This window comes from Coffea eugenioides, unplaced genomic scaffold (assembly GCF_003713205.1).
Source record: "Coffea eugenioides isolate CCC68of unplaced genomic scaffold, Ceug_1.0 ScVebR1_1765;HRSCAF=2678, whole genome shotgun sequence".
Lineage (NCBI taxonomy): Eukaryota > Viridiplantae > Streptophyta > Magnoliopsida > Gentianales > Rubiaceae > Coffea > Coffea eugenioides.
In genome coordinates, this window is record NW_020862191.1 from 8,064 (window position 1) to 28,244 (window position 20,181).

At 38.3% G+C, this 20,181-nt stretch overlaps 1 non-coding gene across 1 annotated transcript; it reads left to right on the top strand.

Annotated features, from left to right (window-relative positions):
• Positions 1-13,190: 13,190 nt before the first annotated feature.
• LOC113755810 lies at positions 13,191-13,297 on the top strand. The gene has a single exon (XR_003465742.1). It is a non-coding gene; the product is annotated as a small nucleolar RNA R71 (small nucleolar RNA).
• Positions 13,298-20,181: the final 6,884 nt, after the last annotated feature.

The window sequence follows — 20,181 nt, forward strand, 5'->3', positions numbered from 1 at the left end:
AAGTCTCCGTTGCTACCTCACGCAATACCTCATCGGAGAGGTTTAAGATTATGCTGGATCTGGCCTTCTTATCCATATCGGCGAAATCCGCATCCTTGACTTCTTCTGGTTTGTTCTCGATTCCGTGAATCGCTAGATCAACTCCGTCTTGAACAAGAATGGCCTCCATCTTGAGCTGCCACATTCCGAAGTTGACATTCCTGTCGAATTTCTCGACAACCGTCTTTGTTATCGTCATTGTTGCCACAAAATCTGTAACGTGAAGTTTGTCTCAAAAAACTGGCCAAACAAATATGCAAGTCTCGTGAGCGGGCCCCACAGGGTGAGCGGACCCCACGAGATAAGCGGGCCCCACGGGATGAACGGACCCCACAAGGTGAGCGGACCCCACGGATGAACGGACCCCACAGGATGAGTGGGCCCCACAGGATGGACGGACCCCACCAGATGAACGGGCCCCACCAGATGAACCTGTCTTGCAAAATATAACAACCAGCTCTGATACCAGTTTGTTAGGACCGGGCCAGGAATAGACAAACTCAAGTTAGCACAAAGTAGGCGGTATAACCGACCATATAATAGATAGGCGGTAGATACCAGCCATATAATAATTAGGCGGTAAAACCGACCATATAAAGACGGATAACAAAGCAAATAAAAGACACAGAAGATTTACGTGGTTCGGTCAAATTGACCTACGTCCACGGGAGAGGGAGGAGCAATATTTCAACTATGAAGAAGAAATACAAAAAGACCGTAGGAAAGTGGTTCCTAGGCCAATAGGCACTTACAAAAGAGTTTAGAAAATATTCCTAAACTCAAAACAAGAGAGCCTAAAATATTTGACTGAATGGGCTAGATAACTCAAGAAGCTAATAGCCCATATAACTCTCTTGAGTGGTGCGAGTTAATTCCTTCAATAAGCTTCCTTATTTATAGGAAACCAGAGAAGGCTTTCCTCAAGCCTTTGTCGATGTGGGATGCAAAATTTTGCCACCAATTCAACCGTGGTGGGCGTTGAAAAGTCAACAAAGTGTTTGGGGGAACTCCTGAGTCCATTTGATACGTAATGAATAAGATTCCAGATTTTTGTTGTTGTCTTCAAATATCTTCCTAGCTTGTGAGCTTGAGCGAGCATTAGGATTGCCAAAAGTAGTTATTCAAGCTAGTTGCTTATATGTTTTCTTACAGTTTCTCTGAGTTTACTTATGTAGGTTTATGCCTTCTTTCATGGTAGAGATGAGTTGCATGAAGCAAACTACATAAAGAAAAGAATATGGAACTTCGATTAGCAAATGCCCTGTAAATTACCAGTTCAAATTACTTATAGCCTATGCTCATTGTTAGCTTCATGCTGGTATTATATAACATGTCTAGTTTCTAGCTAATGCTTTAGATGAATTAGGATGGCTTTCGGAGATAATATCCAGAAGGAAACGGAGGAAAAATACAAAAAATTGTTCAGTACTGTGCAACAACTACCATCGATTTCAAGCTTATGTAGAGTTTGTTAGAACTATAAGAAGTCTCAGTTATTGTCACACAAAAATCAAGATAAAAGTGTTTTTCTTTTGTTGCAATTCCTTTCAATTTGTCTTCCAAATCCAACCCCCCTCCCCCCAAAGGTTTCATAGGAATATTGGCAAGGTTACAATAGCAATATGTAGTAAAAAGGGAATTGCAAGATTTATAATGGTGGTTAAGAGTACAGATAATCAAGCATGTTGCAGCTTTATTGTTTCTATTAGTTGTACACAATAAATAGTGCATAGTGCCATCTAAAAAATGTTTTTGTGCATAGATTTTCATAAATTTGTATAAATGGTTTAACAAATAGATAAGTAAAACTACATAATCACTTTTTAAAGATAAAAGTCGTGTACTTTTATCTTCAATTATGTAGTTCGATTTCATGATGCATGACTAACGTTAGTGGTGTTATACTATTTACATCCGTATGTTGGTTGCCTAATGATCATACCTATATTTTTCTCGAAATTCGAACCTTATTTGATATACCTCTCAAAATAAGTTTCTTACTTCAGGTAAAGGAAACTGTTTTAGATTTTGCCGTGCCTCATATGTTGGACGATTTGAAGACCGAGGAATCTGTCTTTCTGTAAGGAGAGAAATACACGTATTTACCAGGTGATTGATTATTCAGGCACAAAGGTTGCATACATTGAATAACATCAAAGGGATTATTTTCACTCAAATGGAAGTCCGGATACCAGTTCCAATTTCATGGCAATGTTTCCAGGCCTCTCACTATAAACTTAACGTGGATTATTTTCTATAGGTAATCCGGGGTTCTCTGGCAGAGGAAGCATTATTCGTGATATTTAGGCAATTTTATTGATGGATTGACCTGGAAGCAGGGACCCTTTCCCTACTAGAGGGTTTGAAGCTCTGTCTTGATCGACAACTCCGGCCAGCGCTCGTTCAAATGGACCGGAAGATTGTGATCAGCTTAGTTTGCAATACAGTAAGAATTCCATGGAAAATTCGTCTTTGTGTAACTCAGGAAATTAAGAAGTTCGCCTCGCATGAAATTTTTTCTATTAAACATGCGCAGCAGCAAGTTAGAAGTCTTGATCTAAAGTTGAAACTCTAGAAATTAGAAATTTTGATTAAGAGCAAAATGCACTTTATCCCCCTGTAGTTTAACACTTTTTCACATAACCCCTATGATTTCAAAAGTTATAAATAATTCCCTCATAATTGAAATTAAAGTGTCAATATGACGAAATTTACATTTCATAACGGAATGAAATAAAATGTCAAAAATAATTATTAAATTTTACTTATAATAAAGTTAAAATGGTTGTTAATTACAAAAAGACATATCCAAATATACTTGTGTATTATCTACTAGATTATAAATTTGATAATAATAATTTTGAAAAATACATATATATCTATCAATTTCGCACGTCACAAAGTTGTAATGTTATCAGTCTTGTTCATATTTCTTCACCTTTGTTCTATTTCTTAGAATATTACCATCTCCAGTAAATTCTAATGTGAATGCTTCTACTGCTCTTGTTATCATATTATTTGAATCATTATCAGAGAATATGGTGTTTTTAATTTCAATACTAAGATGCTTCCAAAACCTGAGTGTACTATTAACAAGTGTTTTTTCAATAAATCTTTTAGTTGTATTATAATCCATTTCATAAATAGCTGCAACTAATCTTAAAGCTGTTTCCCATTTATCTATAGCTTCTTTAGTATCAGTCTAAATCTAGATATATTCCAAAAAGGTTGTATTGCTTCGGGTCTCAATTTTCCTAATGGAGTAAATCCTTCCGAATCTACATTTTTTCCTAAAGAATGGACGGCAGCATATCCTCTAGCAGGTCTATTAAAGCTATTATTAACAAATCTAGGAGTATTTGAGCTAGATACTGGGATATCAAGAATGGCTGGATTTTCAGGAAATTCTTATTTAATATCTGGTTTTATATTAAATGTATTATCTAAATTCAAGTGTGCTATCTGATCTACTAGTTCTTCAATATCTGAATTAGAGGCTTGTATAAAAGTTTTCATTTTATAAATCCTTTAGTATTTTCATAGTTGCGATTGCTCCAAATAAAGCTTGTTCATTTTTATTTCATATATTTGTTTAGTCTGTAGTTTTTTAATATCAAGTTCTTTAATTATTTTTTTCTTCTAATCTATTAATCCTTATTTCTATTTCTACTAATTTATCTAATAAATGTTTCCCAAAGTATTTTATCATCTGCTGAATTTCTACCAAGTCATTTTCAATCTTTAATCCTTTAGAAACAATATCTTGGTAATTAAGATTATCCATTTAAATGATAATTTTTATAGTGAATTGTAAGCTCAGTGAGTAATTCTATCTGTCTCTGTTGAACATATCTATATTTAACTAGTTTTATACCCGTTCGTTGAACGGGAATCTTTGAAAAATAATAAACTATTTAGTCAATTTTATAAAAATGTTGATATGAAATACAAATTTAATGTATATTCTATTATAACATTTCTTAAGTATATTACTGTGTGCGCATCATAATATAAAGTATTCTTATAATATAAATGTGATTTAGTGAATAATAATTCAAAAATGGAAAAAATAACATTCGACAATACCATAACATTCAAAAACTTGAAAAGAAATAAAAAGTACAGTAAATAGTATCAAATAATATTCTATTCTTCAGAAACTTTTTTTTTCGTTTTTCTTCTGTTTGAATATTCTCCTCCATTTATCCGTGCAAATCAGCATTTATTGATTTTCCATTATCACTGCATGATAGCAAAGCAGGACAACTAAGTATAAAAAAGTAAATGATTTATCACATTCAAAAGATTATAGATTAAGAAAGTAAAATAGTATATTAAATCTACCTCCTCATGCTAAAATAAAATATTGTACATTTAATTAGCCAGACTATTTATGGTATTTGATGTATTAAAGTGGGTAATACTTTTATATTAAATTGTATTTGTAGACTTAGTTGACTATATATTATGCCCATGAAAATCTTGTTGCTGACAGGTGTCGAGCCTGTGCAATAATAAATACCTACTCGAGAAAAATGAATTTTCTGTGTATAGTAGTGAGTAGGGTCGAATCCACAGGGACTGGGAAAAATTCGATTCTTTTCAAGTTCGGGACACGGGGGATTTTTATCAGAAATAAACTAAAAATAATTAAACAATTTAACTAAAAATAATTAATTAATTAATACAAATTTAAATAGCAATCAAATAAATAATAAGTAAATTCTAGCCAAGGATACAACTACGCAGACACAGTCCATTCATCCGATCATTGATGCAAAGAAGATTCACTTAATTTTATTAATAGGCTAGTTATAGTCGCCGAAAAACTCTAACGACCAGCTTTTCCTTAATTTATTGATAACCAAGGTACGACCGTTGATTACCTCTAACCAGGAAATACTCCTAGGTACGACCGTAGGAATTAATTTCCTAATTGCATTAAAAACTAGAAAAGCCTAACCCAAATTAATAACACGCTACGAGGGTTATTTAAATCAGATTGCATGTTCTCCTAGTATGTGAAAATACTAGTTGTCACTAATATTAACCAACTAAACAATTACGGATTTAATTGATTAATTTGACAGGAGATTAATAAGTCAAATTGCACATCGGGCCCTTGATATCCAATTAACAAAATAATCCCATGGAAATTAAAATAGAAAACATGCAAATATTAACAATTTAAGGAACACGTAAAATTAATTAGATCTCACAGATATTTGGGACTGCGTCTTCGCGTTGATCCTTGACTAGAGGAGAAAATTAGCCACGCCTCATAAGAAAATTCCCACGCAATTTAATTGAACTCAAAGACATTTATCTCTTACTAATAATTAAAAATAAGAATTATATTCTCTGTAGTCTAATACAATAAAAATAGTCTCACGGAAGAGAAGAAGAAAAAAACTCCTCTCGGAAATGTGTGGCTCTCCCACATATAAACACAAGCCAATCCGAAACTTCACTCCACGCTTACAAAAGAAAACATTCCTTCCCTACCTAATCAACTCCACCGAAAACAAAAGCAAAGCCAACTATGGTTTGTCGGTTTCTCTTTTGACCAAGTGCACACGTTCACAAACAAGAAAGCAATACCACAAATGTGCAAAGAAAGCAAACTTTAGACAATACAACTTATTTGCGGTCCCCACCAACTTTGATATGTTGTCTAACCAAATTGAATTCCCAAATGCAATTCCATTCTTTCTCGTTGGTTTGCACCAGAATTGTGTAAAGCTTCACAATAATCTTCTCAAGAGGTTTCTGCTCCAATTTCTGAAATTATATCCAAATACCAAATATAAATATATATTGACAATTAAAGCAAATTAAAGCAATATTTGGCAAGGATAAAAAGGAATATTAACAATAAAATTACTAACAATTAACACCTTATCAATTCCCCCCACACTTAAATCATGCTTGTCCTCAAGCATGGGAACAACTAAATTCAACAATGGCTAACTCTCATTTCATTTACTGCCAAGCTACGCTTATCCCAAAATCAAGTTTTAGTGGCTAAGTGTCAAGACATATTTCTCCCGGTTAGCTCCTGAAATCATAGACTCGTCCAATTCATGGCTAAGTCGTCTAAGAAATCAAAATATTAAACTAGCAAAAGTTAGCAATTGGGTCAACTGAAAATCAAAATCTCAACATTGAAGAACAAGGATCGGCAGGCCAACATGATCATAAGCTTACTTATTATTTTCTTTTCTCTCTTTTTTTTATTTATATAATGCTCAGTCCCAAGCTATTCAAGTCTTTTGACGTGAACTCTGACATTTTTAGATGAAAGAGCCCAGTTACTCAACTCTTCACAGCTTCAGGACTAACTACTCATATATATAGTCACTTTTTGACGCGAAAGTCGACACTTGTGGTGAAGACTCCCGGTTACTGGGTGACGACACTAGCGGAGTAGGGTCATTTATTAATCACAATTAAAGCACCAGAAAACCAGATAATTAAAGATCATGGCCCACGTCATCTCCTAATATGGAGAACTAAGATCAACAATTGCCTAATCCACACAACAATTGCTAGTAAAATATTTATATTGCCTAAACAATTTAACCACAATTTGCACCAAGTCATTAAATTCATGATATTCACCAAGATAACATATGTTTACTTGCCATCTAAACAAAATTCATAGGATAAATCATAACCAGCAATAGAAGAGTGAGTTGCCACATTTATTCATCAAGACAACAATAAGAAAAGCAATAATTTAAAGAAACTCCAATCAAATCCAAATCTCCCCCACACTTAAAGTATACATTGCCCTCAATGTAACAAATATATAGTGAATAAGAAGATGAGCAACGAAACTCCCCTGAATCGTCAAGACATCGGTGGATTAGCCCCTGGGGTTGATCTGAGTGTCACCATTTTCTCCAAATATCACTCCAAACCACAATAGACAACAGTTTAAGTAAATTTAAGTGTTAAAGGCACCTCCCAATTGAACAAACAACTGTAACAAATTACCCACAGTTAGATACAAAGTACAGCAGTTTAAACACAATAAGTAAATCACACGACTAACCACAAGTCAATCTACTAAATAAATAAAAATCAAGCAAAGTAAAAAGAAACAAGCAAAGTAACACAGAAGTACCCAACTAAGGAGGAATAGAAATGTCAGGTAGTCCAAACACGCAAAATTTTCAAAAACGTACTGTATTAAAAATAATAAAAACATACTGCAATAATAAAATAAAAAAATAAAAAAAAATAATAGAAAAAGATTGAGACAGGCGCGTGCATACGAAGCCAGTGGTGCGATGAAGGTGGTGGCTGTGAGAGAGAAGAGTTTGCGGTAGCTGGATCTGGTGGTGCGCGGCTTTCGGGGCTTCAGGCGGATCTTGGAGGCGGTGGCTATGACAAGGGTGAAGGAGGTGAGATGAGCTGGTGGTCACCCTTGGCGAGGAGAGCCGAGGCGGCGGCGAGAAGAGCTGGGGTGGGCGGCGGTTGCGGCAGCAGAGTCCGGCGTGGGCAGCGTCGACGAGCGACAGGGAGGAGCGGCGCGCGAGCCAGTTGCCGCGACTGTCGTGGGTCAGCGGAGCTTCTGGCGGCGGCGAATGAAGAAGAAAAGAAAAGGGGGAAAAAGGGCAAGCAACGGGGAAGAAAAGAAGAAAGAAAGAAGAAAAGAAGGAAAGAAAGAATACAATTTTTTTTTTTTTTTTTTCGAGCATTCTGGACAGAATCCGGATTTATGGCTCAGAAAACGCGGCTCAAGAAAACGCGCCTCAAGGTGCGTTTTGTGAAGTCGCGTTTCTTCACCAAATTTGCAGCATTGAAAACGCGACTACGTGAGAAAACGCGACTTTAAGTCGCGTATTTGAAGGCGCGTTTTTGGTTTCTGAACAGGCTGGAAAACGCGACTGGGTAGAAAACGCGACTTCATGTCGCGTTTTGAAGGCGCGTTTTCTTAATTATAGGCGCAGATTTGAAAACGCGATTCTATGAAAACGCGATTCAGTGGCGCGTTTCATTGAAAAACGCGTTTTCTGCTGCAAAATTTAGCAGAAATTCAACTTTTGAATATTTACAAATGATACCCCAATTTCCCAAAATGCATCATAGATCATTTCTATGTCAAAATAAACCATTCACGCATATGTAAAATGATCTATACATGCATTCTAAACCTCTTTAATGCATCAAAAACCACAATTACTGAATTTGAGGTATTGAGATCTTTGATCAAATTTCGTCTTTTTTTGCCTCATTTGGTCACTTTTCCAAAACCTACAAATGAAAAATAACAAAATTACTCAAACTTATACTTTAAACATAAAATCACTCCAAAGTAATAGCAACTTAAAAAAAATTGGGTTGCCTCCCAAAAGCGCCTTTCTTTAACGTCTTTGGCTAGACGGAGTCCAGAATTTGCTTAAACTAAGCAAATCGGGTCTTCCAGTTGCATCATCTCCACCCGTTCAATTGGAAATCCTTCATAATACGGCTTGAGACGATGACCATTCACCACAAATTTCTTCTCTGTTTTCAAACTTTGGATCTCTACTGCACCATAATGAAAGACATTAGTCACAACAAAAGGGCCAATCCAACGAGAACGTAATTTACCTGGAAATAGTTTCAATTTGGAGTGGTATAGTAAAACTTTTTGCCCACAGACGAATGTCTTCCTAGAGATCTGTTGGTCATGAAAGATCTGATTCTTCTCCTTATAGATCACTGCATTCTCGTATGCTTCATTTCGAATTTCTTCCAACTCTAGTAATTGTAACTTTCTTTGAATTCCGCCTTCCTCGATATCCATGTTGCATTGTTTGACCGCCCAAAATGCTCTATGCTCAAACTCGACCGGGAGATGACATGGCTTTCCAAATACCAATCGGTAAGGGGACATGCCAATGGGTGTCTTGTATGCTGTCCTATATGCCCATAGTGCATCATCTAGTCTCACACTCCAATCCTTCCTATCGGGTCGGACCATCTTTTCTAGAATTGATTTGATCTCTCGGTTCGATGTTTCCGCCTGACCATTTGTCTGAGGATGGTATGATGTAGAGACTTTGTGCAAGACACCATATCTCCTAAAAATTGCAGCGATCTTTTTGTTGCAGAAATGAGTACCCCGATCACTTACAATTGCTCGCGGCATCCCAAAGCGAACAAAAATATTAGACTTAACGAATTCTGCAACCACTTTGGAATCATTAGTGCGGGTGGCCTTTGCTTCTACCCATTTCGAAACATAATTTACAGCAAGCAATATATACAAAAAACCAAAGGAAGAAGGAAAAGGACCCATAAAATCAATGCCCCAAACGTCAAAAATTTCAACAAAAATCATTGGGGTTTGAGTCATTTGATCCCTACGAGAGATATTACCCACTCTTTGACACTTATCACATGACTTACAAAATGAGTAGGCATCCTTGAATAGAGTTGGCCAATAGAATCCACTCTCTAGCACCTTACGAGCCGTTCTCTTTGGTCCAAAGTGACCTCCACATGCAAAAGAGTGACAATAGGCTAGAATAGATTGAAATTCAACTTCACTTACACATCTACGGATGATTTGATCAGCACCCCGCTTCCAGAGGTAAGGATCATCCCAAATGTAGAACTTTGCATCGCTCCTCAACTTGTCTCTCTTTGCCTTAGGCCATCCTGTAGGAAATTTGTCAGTGACTAGAAAATTAACAATATCTGCATACCAAGGCAAAGATGAGTTAATAGAAAATAAATGCTCCTCGGGGAATGCTTCTCTCAATGGGATGTCATCTTCGACGACTTGTACTCGACTCAAGTGATCTGCTACTAGATTCTCCGCCCCTTTCTTATCTCGGATCTCCAGGTTGAACTCCTGTAGCAATAATATCCACCGTATCAATCACGGTTTTGCCTCTTTTTTTGTCAACAAATACCACAAAGCTGCATGATCAGAAAAAATAATAACTTTAGCACCAAGTAAATAAGACCGAAATTTTTCTAAGGCAAAAACAACTGCTAAAAGCTCTTTTTCGGTGGTTGAATAGTTCAATTGAGCTCCGTTCAAGGCTCGAGATGCGTAGTAGATAGCATGAGCTGCCTTTCCTACTCTTTGACCCAATATCGCACCCACTGCATAGTCGCTGGCGTCACACATGATCTCGAATGGGAGGTTCCAGTCAGGGGGTTGGATAAAAGGTGAGGTGATCAATAACTCCTTTAACTTATTGAATGCCCCCTTACATGCTTCATCAAATTCGAAGGATACATCTTTTTGCAAAAGTTGGAACAAGGGTGCTCCAATTTTTGAGAAATCCTTGATGAACCTTCTATAGAAACCTGCGTGACCCAAGAAAGAACGAACTTCCCGCACACTCGCGGGGTAAGGTAAAGTAGATATAACATCTATTTTTGCCTTATCAACCTCAATACCTGTAGATGATACAACATGACCCAAAACTATCCCGTGTTCAACCATAAAATGACATTTTTCCCAATTAAGCACGAGATTAGTTTCTATACACCTTACTAAGATCAATTTCAGGTTATCTAGACAGTTTTCAAAACTTTCACCATATACACTGAAATCGTCCATGAAAACCTCAATAATTTTCTCAACATATTCTGAAAAAATACTTACCATGCATCTTTGGAAGGTAGCAGGTGCATTACATAATCCAAATGGCATCCTTCGGTATGCAAATGTTCCAAATGGGCAGGTGAAAGTAGTCTTCTCTTGGTCCTCGGGTGCGATGGCAATTTGAAAATAACCTGAAAATCCATCCAAGAAACAATAGTAAGCTCGACATGCTAATCGCTCCACCATCTGGTCAATGAAAGGGAGGGAAAAATGGTCCTTTTTCGTGACGGCATTTAGCTTTCGGTAATCGATACACTGTCGCCATCCGGTGGGCTTTCGAATTGGTACGAGCTCACCCTCTTGGTTTGATTCCACTGTCACCCCTGCCTTCTTCGGGACCACCTGTACTGGACTTACCCACGGGCTATCTGATATTGCAAATATAATTCCAACGTCCAGCAGTTTTAAAATCTCTTTCTTTACGACTTCCATCATGAGAGGATTTAATCTCCGTTGAGCTTGCCGTACGGGTTTAGCATTCTCCTCGAGTCGAATTCGGTGCATACACACCGCAGGGCTAATTCCCTTGATGTCGGCGATGGTCCATCCTATCGCCTGCTTATGTTCCCTAAGAACTCGAAGTAGTTTCTCTTCTTGAACCTTTGATAAACCCGCGGAGATGATCACTGGAAGTGTCTCCCCTTCACCTAAGTATACATACTTTAGGTGTTTCGGCAGTGGTTTTAGTTCCAAGACAGGTGCCTGCACCACAGATGGAAGTAACCTTTGGTGAGGTTCGGGTATGAAAATCGGTGCAAGATCATACCTTGTCTTCGTGGTTGGTAACGTTTGCAACGATCCAATCACGCATTTAAGCTCTTCACTCAACTCTACCCTAGAGGTTGTTTCGGACTCAAAGTGCCTGGTCAGGACGACCTCTAGTTCATCCCTGCCTTCAATTTCAAAAACCTCCTGTATAGCAGGGTCAATAACATTTATCGAGAAAACAGAGCCAATATTTGAATCGGATGGATATTTCATGGTCTCAAAGATGTTAAAGTGAACAATCTCACCATCAAATTCCATAGACAAAGTACCCTTATTAACATCAATTTTGGTTCGGGCTGTACTCAAAAAGGGTCTACCTAACAACACAGGTGACGGATCACGGGAGTGTTCATCCTCCATGTCGAGCACATAAAAATCAGCTGGAAAAACCAATTCATTAATTTTTACCAAAACATCTTCAATCAACCCGTCAGGGTATGCATTGGTCCTGTCAGCTAATTGAATTATTATCCCAGTCTCTTTCAAAGGGCCTAAGTTTAAGGAGGCATAAATGGACTTTGGCATGACATTAATTGAGGCTCCCAGGTCTAACATGGCCTTCCCAATCAAAGTATTACCTATCCTACAAGGAATAGTAAACATACCTGGATCTCCGCATTTCGGTGGAAGCTTTCTTTGTAGAATTGCTGAAACATTCTCCCCAACTATAACTCGTTCATCCCCTTTCAACCGCTTGCGGTTGGCACACAGGTCCCTCAAAAATTTTGCGTACCTGGGTACTTGTTTAATCGCATCCAGTAGGGGTATGTTGATCTCCACCTTGCGAAAAATCTCCAGGACCTCTTTTTCCTTGTCTTGCTTCTTTGGTTTTTCTAACCTGCTAGGAAAGGGAGGTGGATTAGTTTTAGCTGTAGGAATTGGGTTCGAGGATACCTTTACATTTTTGTTGTCTCTGCCCTCCTCTTCCAATTCTTTCTCAATCCGTTCCTCGTCCTTGTCTTTAGGAATCACCGGTTCGGGTCCTTGAACTTCCTTGCCACTCCTTAAGGTCATTGCGCTTACATTCTTTGGATTCGCCTCAGGTTGAGATGGCAACTTTCCTTGAACTTGGGACTCCAAACGGTTGATTGTTATAGCCATTTGATTCATTTGATTTTGCAATGATTGCACCTGTCCCAGTTGATTTCTCATGCTTTGAAGGTCTGAATCCGTCTTTTGTTGATTAGCAAGTAATTGCTTCATCATCTCTTCCATGGACGGACTTGAGTTTGAAAGTGGTGGTGGGCGATGATGGTACTGCTGTTGGTGTCCTTGCTGTCTATTTGGCACAAAGTTAGACTGCCTATTTCCTCCATAACTAAGGTTAGGGTGATCCCTCCAACCAGGATTGTAGGTACTTGAGTATGGGTCGTACGGCTTTCTTGGCGCGGGCGCGTGGCCAGCCATGTTCACCTGTTCAGCAGTTTCTTCTTGAACCATTGGACACATTTCCGTAGGATGACCCACGGCAGTGCATACCCCGCACACTTTGACATGTGAAGCACTCCCCACAGCTAATTGTCTTACGAAAGATGTTAATTCGGAGATCTGCTGTTGGATAGAGGACGTTTCCACCTCATTCACCCTACGCTTCGGGATGTCCTCTCTTGAACCAAACTGCTGTGAGTTCTCAGCCATCCCTTCAATCAACTCCCATGCTCCTCGAGGGGTTTTGTTCACTAACGCCCCTCCACTTGCAGCATCGATTATGCTTCTGTCCCTGAAAAGTAACCCCTCATAGAAATATTGAATGAGCAGTTGCTCACTTATCTGATGCTGAGGGCATTTGGTGCACAATTTCTTAAACCTCTCCCAGTACTCATAGAGTGACTCGCCTGGGTGTTGTTTGATACCACATATTTCCTTTCTTAGGCTTGCAGCTCTAGACGCCGGAAAGTACTTGTCCAGAAATTTTTTCTTCAATTGATCCCACGTGGTGATACTACCAGGCGGTAGGTAGTAGAGCCAGTCTTTCGCGGAGTCCTTCAAAGAGAAGGGGAAAGCCCTCATTTTTATTTGCTCTTCTGTAATTCCCGGAGGCTTCATACTGTTGCAAACGACGTCGAACTCTTGCAAGTGCTTGTAGGGCTCCTCACCTGGTAGACCATGGAAAGATGGCAAGAGATGAATTAGACCAGATTTTAGTTCAAAGGGAGTGTCATCATTTAAATGTGGAAAAGTAATGCACAAGGGCTGCTGATTTAAATCAGGAGCAGCCAACTCCCTTAGTGTTCGTGCATTTGCCATAGTGACTTCCTCTTGGTCTGAATCACTTGAATTGTCACCAGACAAATTTGTCGGCTCAACCTCTGGATCAAGTTCCTGAGGTGCAATATCGTATTGCTCCTCCCTGAGCCGCCTGGTTTCTTTTCTCGTTCTACGCGCGGTCTTCTCTACTTCAGGGTCGAAAATTAATTCGCCTGTACGAGAAAAGCGAGGCATGAACTAGAAAAATACCAAAAAAAAAAATGAACTTAAAAAGAAACAAATGATTAACGCCAGTCCCCGGCAACGGCGCCAAAAATTGACAGGTGTCGAGCCTGTGCAATAATAAATACCTACTCGAGAAAAATGAATTTTCTGTGTATAGTAGTGAGTAGGGTCGAATCCACAGGGACTGGGAAAAATTCGATTCTTTTCAAGTTCGGGACACGGGGGATTTTTATCAGAAATAAACTAAAAATAATTAAACAATTTAACTAAAAATAATTAATTAATTAATACAAATTTAAATAGCAATCAAATAAATAATAAGTAAATTCTAGCCAAGGATACAACTACGCAGACACAGTCCATTCATCCGATCATTGATGCAAAGAAGGTTCACTTAATTTTATTAATAGGCTAGTTATAGTCGCCGAAAAACTCTAACGACCAGCTTTTCCTTAATTTATTGATAACCAAGGTACGACCGTTGATTACCTCTAACCAGGAAATACTCCTAGGTACGACCGTAGGAATTAATTTCCTAATTGCATTAAAAACTAGAAAAGCCTAACCCAAATTAATAACACGCTACGAGGGTTATTTAAATCAGATTGCATGTTCTCCTAGTATGTGAAAATACTAGTTGTCACTAATATTAACCAACTAAACAATTACGGATTTAATTGATTAATTTGACAGGAGATTAATAAGTCAAATTGCACATCGGGCCCTTGATATCCAATTAACAAAATAATCCCATGGAAATTAAAATAGAAAACATGCAAATATTAACAATTTAAGGAACACGTAAAATTAATTAGATCTCACAGATATTTGGGACTGCGTCTTCGCGTTGATCCTTGACTAGAGGAGAAAATTAGCCACGCCTCATAAGAAAATTCCCACGCAATTTAATTGAACTCAAAGACATTTATCTCTTACTAATAATTAAAAATAAGAATTATATTCTCTGTAGTCTAATACAATAAAAATAGTCTCACGGAAGAGAAGAAGAAAAACTCCCTCGGAAATGTGTGGCTCTCCCACATATAAACACAAGCCAATCCGAAACTTCACTCCACGCTTACAAAAGAAAACATTCCTTCCCTACCTAATCAACTCCACCGAAAACAAAAGCAAAGGTTTGTCTTTCTTTTTTTGACCAAGTGCACACGTTCACAAATAAGAAAGCAATACCACAAATGTGCAAAGAAAGCAAACTTTAGACAATACAACTTATTTGCGGTCCCCACCAACTTTGATATGTTGTCTAACCAAATTGAATTCCCAAATGCAATTCCATTCTTTCTCGTTGGTTTGCACCAGAATTGTGTAAAGCTTCACAATAATCTTCTCAAGAGGTTTCTGCTCCAATTTCTGAAATTATATCCAAATACCAAATATAAATATATATTGACAAAAGCAAATTAAAGCAATATTTGGCAAGGATAAAAAGGAATATTAACAATAAAATTACTAACAATTAACACCCTATCAATTCCCCCCACACTTAAATCATGCTTGTCCTCAAGCATGGGAACAACTAAATTCAACAATGGCTAACTCTCATTTCATTTACTGCCAAGCTACGCTCATCCCAAAATCAAGTTTTAGTGGCTAAGTGTCAAGACATATTTCTCCCGGTTAGCTCCTGAAATCATAAACTCGTCCAATTCATAGCTAACTCGTCTAAGAAATAAAAATATTAAACTAGCAAAAGTTAGCAATTGGGTCAACTGAAAATCAAAATCTCAACATTGAAGAACAAGGATCGGCAGGCCAACATAATCATAAGCTTACTTATTATTTTCTTTTCTCTCTTTTTTTTATTTATTTTTTTTTATAATAATTTTTTTTTCAATAAATGCTCAGTCCCAAGCTATTCAAGTCTTTTGACGTGAACTCTGACATTTTTAGATGAAAGAGCCCAGTTACTCAACTCTTCACAGCTTCAGGACTAACTACTCATATATATAGTCACTTTTTGACGCGAAAGTCGACACTTGTGGTGAAGACTCCCGGTTACTGGGTGACGACACTAGCGGAGTAGGGTCATTTATTAATCACAATTAAAGCACCAGAAAACCAGATAATTAAAGATCATGGCCCACGTCATCTCCTAATATGGAGAACTAAGATCAACAATTGCCTAATCCACACAACAATTGCTAGTAAAATATTTATATTGCCTAAACAATTTAACCACAATTTGCACCAAGTCATTAAACTCATGATATTTACCAAGATAACATGCTTTTACTTGCCACTTAAACTAAATTCATAGAATAAATCATAACCAGCAATAGACGAGTGAGATGCCACATTTATTCATCAAAACACTAGTAAGAAAGGCAGCAAATTAAAGAAACACCAATCAAAACTAAACCCAAATCCCCCCCACACTTAAATCACACATTGCCCTCAATGTGATAATGAAACAGTAAAAATAAGAAGAAGGACAACAAAACTCCCCTGAATCGTCAAGACATCCGGTTGGATTAGCCCCTGGGTTGATCTGAGTCTTCACATTTTCTCCAAATATTCACTCCAAACCACAGATAGACAGCAGTTTTAAGTAAATTTAAGTGTTTAAAAGCACCTCCCAATTGAACAAACAACTGTAGCAAATTACCCACAGTTAGACACAAAGTACAGCAGATTAAACACAATTCGACCTAAAATATATATATATATATAATGATTAACGATTGGACATTCAATTCACAAGTCAATCTACTAAATAAATAAAAATCAAGCAAAGTAAAAAGAAACAAGCAAAGTAACACAGAAGTACCCAACTAAGGAGGAATAGAAATGTCAGGTAGTCCAAACACGCAAAATTTTCAAAAACGTACTGTAATAAAAATAATAAAAACATACTGCAATAATAAAATAAGAAAATAAAAAAAAATAATAGAAAGAGATTGAGGCAGGCGCGTGCATACGAAGCCAGTAGTGCGATGAAGGTGGTGGCTGTGAGAGAGAAGAGTTTGCGGCAGCTGGATCTGGTGGTGCTCGGCTTTCGGGGCTTCAGGCGGATCTTGGAGGCGGTGGCTATGGCAAGGGTGAAGGAGGTCAGATGAGCTGGTGGTCACCCTTGGCGAGGAGAGCCGAGGCAGCGGCGAGAAGAGCTGGGGTGGGCGGCGGTTGGGTGAGGTTCGCAGCCGAAGAAGAAAGAAAAAGAAAGGGACAGCGGCTTGGCTGCTGGTGGCGCGCAGGTGGTGGTTGGACGAGCGGAAGAGCTGCGATGAAGGTGCAGCGGCTGGCGGAGCTCGCGAGGAAGAAGATGAAGCAGGCAGCGGGGGAAAGAAGAAGAAAGAAAGAAAGGAAAGAAAGAAAAGAAAAAGAAAGAAAGAAAAAGAAGAGAGGAGAAAATGAGAGGAAAAAAAATAGTTTTTGGTCTTACATTTTTTTTTTTTTAAGCATTCTGGACATTTGGCCGGATTTATGGCTCAGAAAACGCGGCTCAAGAAAACGCGCCTCAAGGTGCGTTTTGTGAAGTCGCGTTTCTTCACCAAATTTGCAGCATTGAAAACGCGACTACGTGAGAAAACGCGACTTTAAGTCGCGTATTTGAAGGCGCGTTTTTGGTTTCTGAACAGGCTGGAAAACGCGACTGGGTAGAAAACGCGACTTCCTGTCGCGTTTTGAAGGCGCGTTTTCTTAATTATAGGCGCAGATTTGAAAACGCGATTCTATGAAAACGCGATTCAGTGGCGCGTTTCATTGAAAAACGCGTTTTCTGCTGCAAAATTTAACAGAAATTCAATTTTTGAATATTTACAAATGATACCCCAATTTCCCAAAATGCATCATAGATCATTTCTATGTCAAAATAAACCATTCACGCATATGTAAAATGATCTATACATGCATTCTAAACCTCTTTAATGCATCAAAAACCACAATTACTGAATTTGAGGTATTGAGATCTTTGATCAAATTTCGCCTTTTTTGCCTCATTTGGTCACTTTTCCAAAACCTACAAATGAAAAATAACAAAATTACTCAAACTTATACTTTAAACATAAAATCACTCCAAAGTAACAGCAACTTAAAAAAAATTGGGTTGCCTCCCAAAAGCGCCTTTCTTTAACGTCTTTGGCTAGACGGAGTCCAGAATTTGCTTAAACTAAGCAAATCGGGTCTTCCAGTTGCATCATCTCCACCCGTTCAATTGGAAATCCTTCATAATACGGCTTGAGACGATGACCATTCACCACAAATTTCTTCTCTGTTTTCAAACTTTGGATCTCTACTGCACCATAATGAAAGACATTAGTCACAACAAAAGGGCCAATCCAACGAGAACGTAATTTACCTGGAAATAGTTTCAATTTGGAGTGGTATAGTAAAACTTTTTGCCCACAGACGAATGTCTTCCTAGAGATCTGTTGGTCATGAAAGATCTGATTCTTCTCCTTATAGATCACTGCATTCTCGTATGCTTCATTTCGAATTTCTTCCAACTCTAGTAATTGTAACTTTCTTTGAATTCCGCCTTCCTCGATATCCATGTTGCATTGTTTGACCGCCCAAAATGCTCTATGCTCAAACTCGACCGGGAGATGACATGGCTTTCCAAATACCAATCGGTAAGGGGACATGCCAATGGGTGTCTTGTATGCTGTCCTATATGCCCATAGTGCATCATCTAGTCTCACACTCCAATCCTTCCTATCGGGTCGGACCATCTTTTCTAGAATTGATTTGATCTCTCGGTTCGATGTTTCCGCCTGACCATTTGTCTGAGGATGGTATGATGTAGAGACTTTGTGCAAGACACCATATCTCCTAAAAATTGCAGCGATCTTTTTGTTGCAGAAATGAGTACCCCGATCACTTACAATTGCTCGCGGCATCCCAAAGCGAACAAAAATATTAGACTTAACGAATTCTGCAACCACTTTGGAATCATTAGTGCGGGTGGCCTTTGCTTCTACCCATTTCGAAACATAATTTACAGCAAGCAATATATACAAAAAACCAAAGGAAGAAGGAAAAGGACCCATAAAATCAATGCCCCAAACGTCAAAAATTTCAACAAAAATCATTGGGGTTTGAGTCATTTGATCCCTACGAGAGATATTACCCACTCTTTGACACTTATCACATGACTTACAAAATGAGTAGGCATCCTTGAATAGAGTTGGCCAATAGAATCCACTCTCTAGCACCTTACGAGCCGTTCTCTTCGGTCCAAAGTGACCTCCACATGCAAAAGAGTGACAATAGGCTAGAATAGATTGAAATTCAACTTCACTTACACATCTACGGATGATTTGATCGGCACCCCGCTTCCAGAGGTAAGGATCATCCCAAATGTAGAACTTTGCATCGCTCCTCAACTTGTCTCTCTTTGCCTTAGGCCATCCTGTAGGAAATTTGTCAGTGACTAGAAAATTAACAATATCTGCATACCAAGGTAAAGATGAGTTAATAGAAAATAAATGCTCCTCGGGGAATGCTTCTCTCAATGGGATGTCATCTTCGACGACTTGTACTCGACTCAAGTGATCTGCTACCAGATTCTCCGCCCCTTTCTTATCTCGGATCTCCAGGTTGAACTCCTGTAGCAATAATATCCACCGTATCAATCGCGGTTTTGCCTCTTTTTTTGTCAACAAATACCGCAAAGCTGCATGATCAGAAAAAATAATAACTTTAGCACCAAGTAAATAAGACCGAAATTTTTCTAAGGCAAAAACAACTGCTAAAAGCTCTTTTTCGGTGGTTGAATAGTTCAATTGAGCTCCGTTCAAGGCTCGAGATGCGTAGTAGATAGCATGAGCTGCCTTTCCTACTCTTTGACCCAATACCGCACCCACTGCATAGTCGCTGGCGTCACACATGATCTCGAATGGGAGGTTCCAGTCAGGGGGTTGGATAATAGGTGAGGTGATCAATAACTCCTTTAACTTATTGAATGCCCCCTTACACGCTTCATCAAATTCGAAGGATACATCTTTTTGCAAAAGTTGGAACAAGGGTGCTCCAATTTTCGAGAAATCCTTGATGAACCTTCTATAGAAACCTGCGTGACCCAAGAAAGAACGAACTTCCCGCACACTCGCGGGGTAAGGTAAAGTAGATATAACATCTATTTTTGCCTTATCAACCTCAATACCTGTAGATGATACAACATGACCCAAAACTATCCCGTGTTCAACCATAAAATGACATTTTTCCCAATTAAGCACGAGATTAGTTTCTATACACCTTACTAAGATCAATTTCAGGTTATCTAGACAGTTTTCAAAACTTTCACCATATACACTGAAATCGTCCATGAAAACCTCAATAATTTTCTCAACATATTCTGAAAAAATACT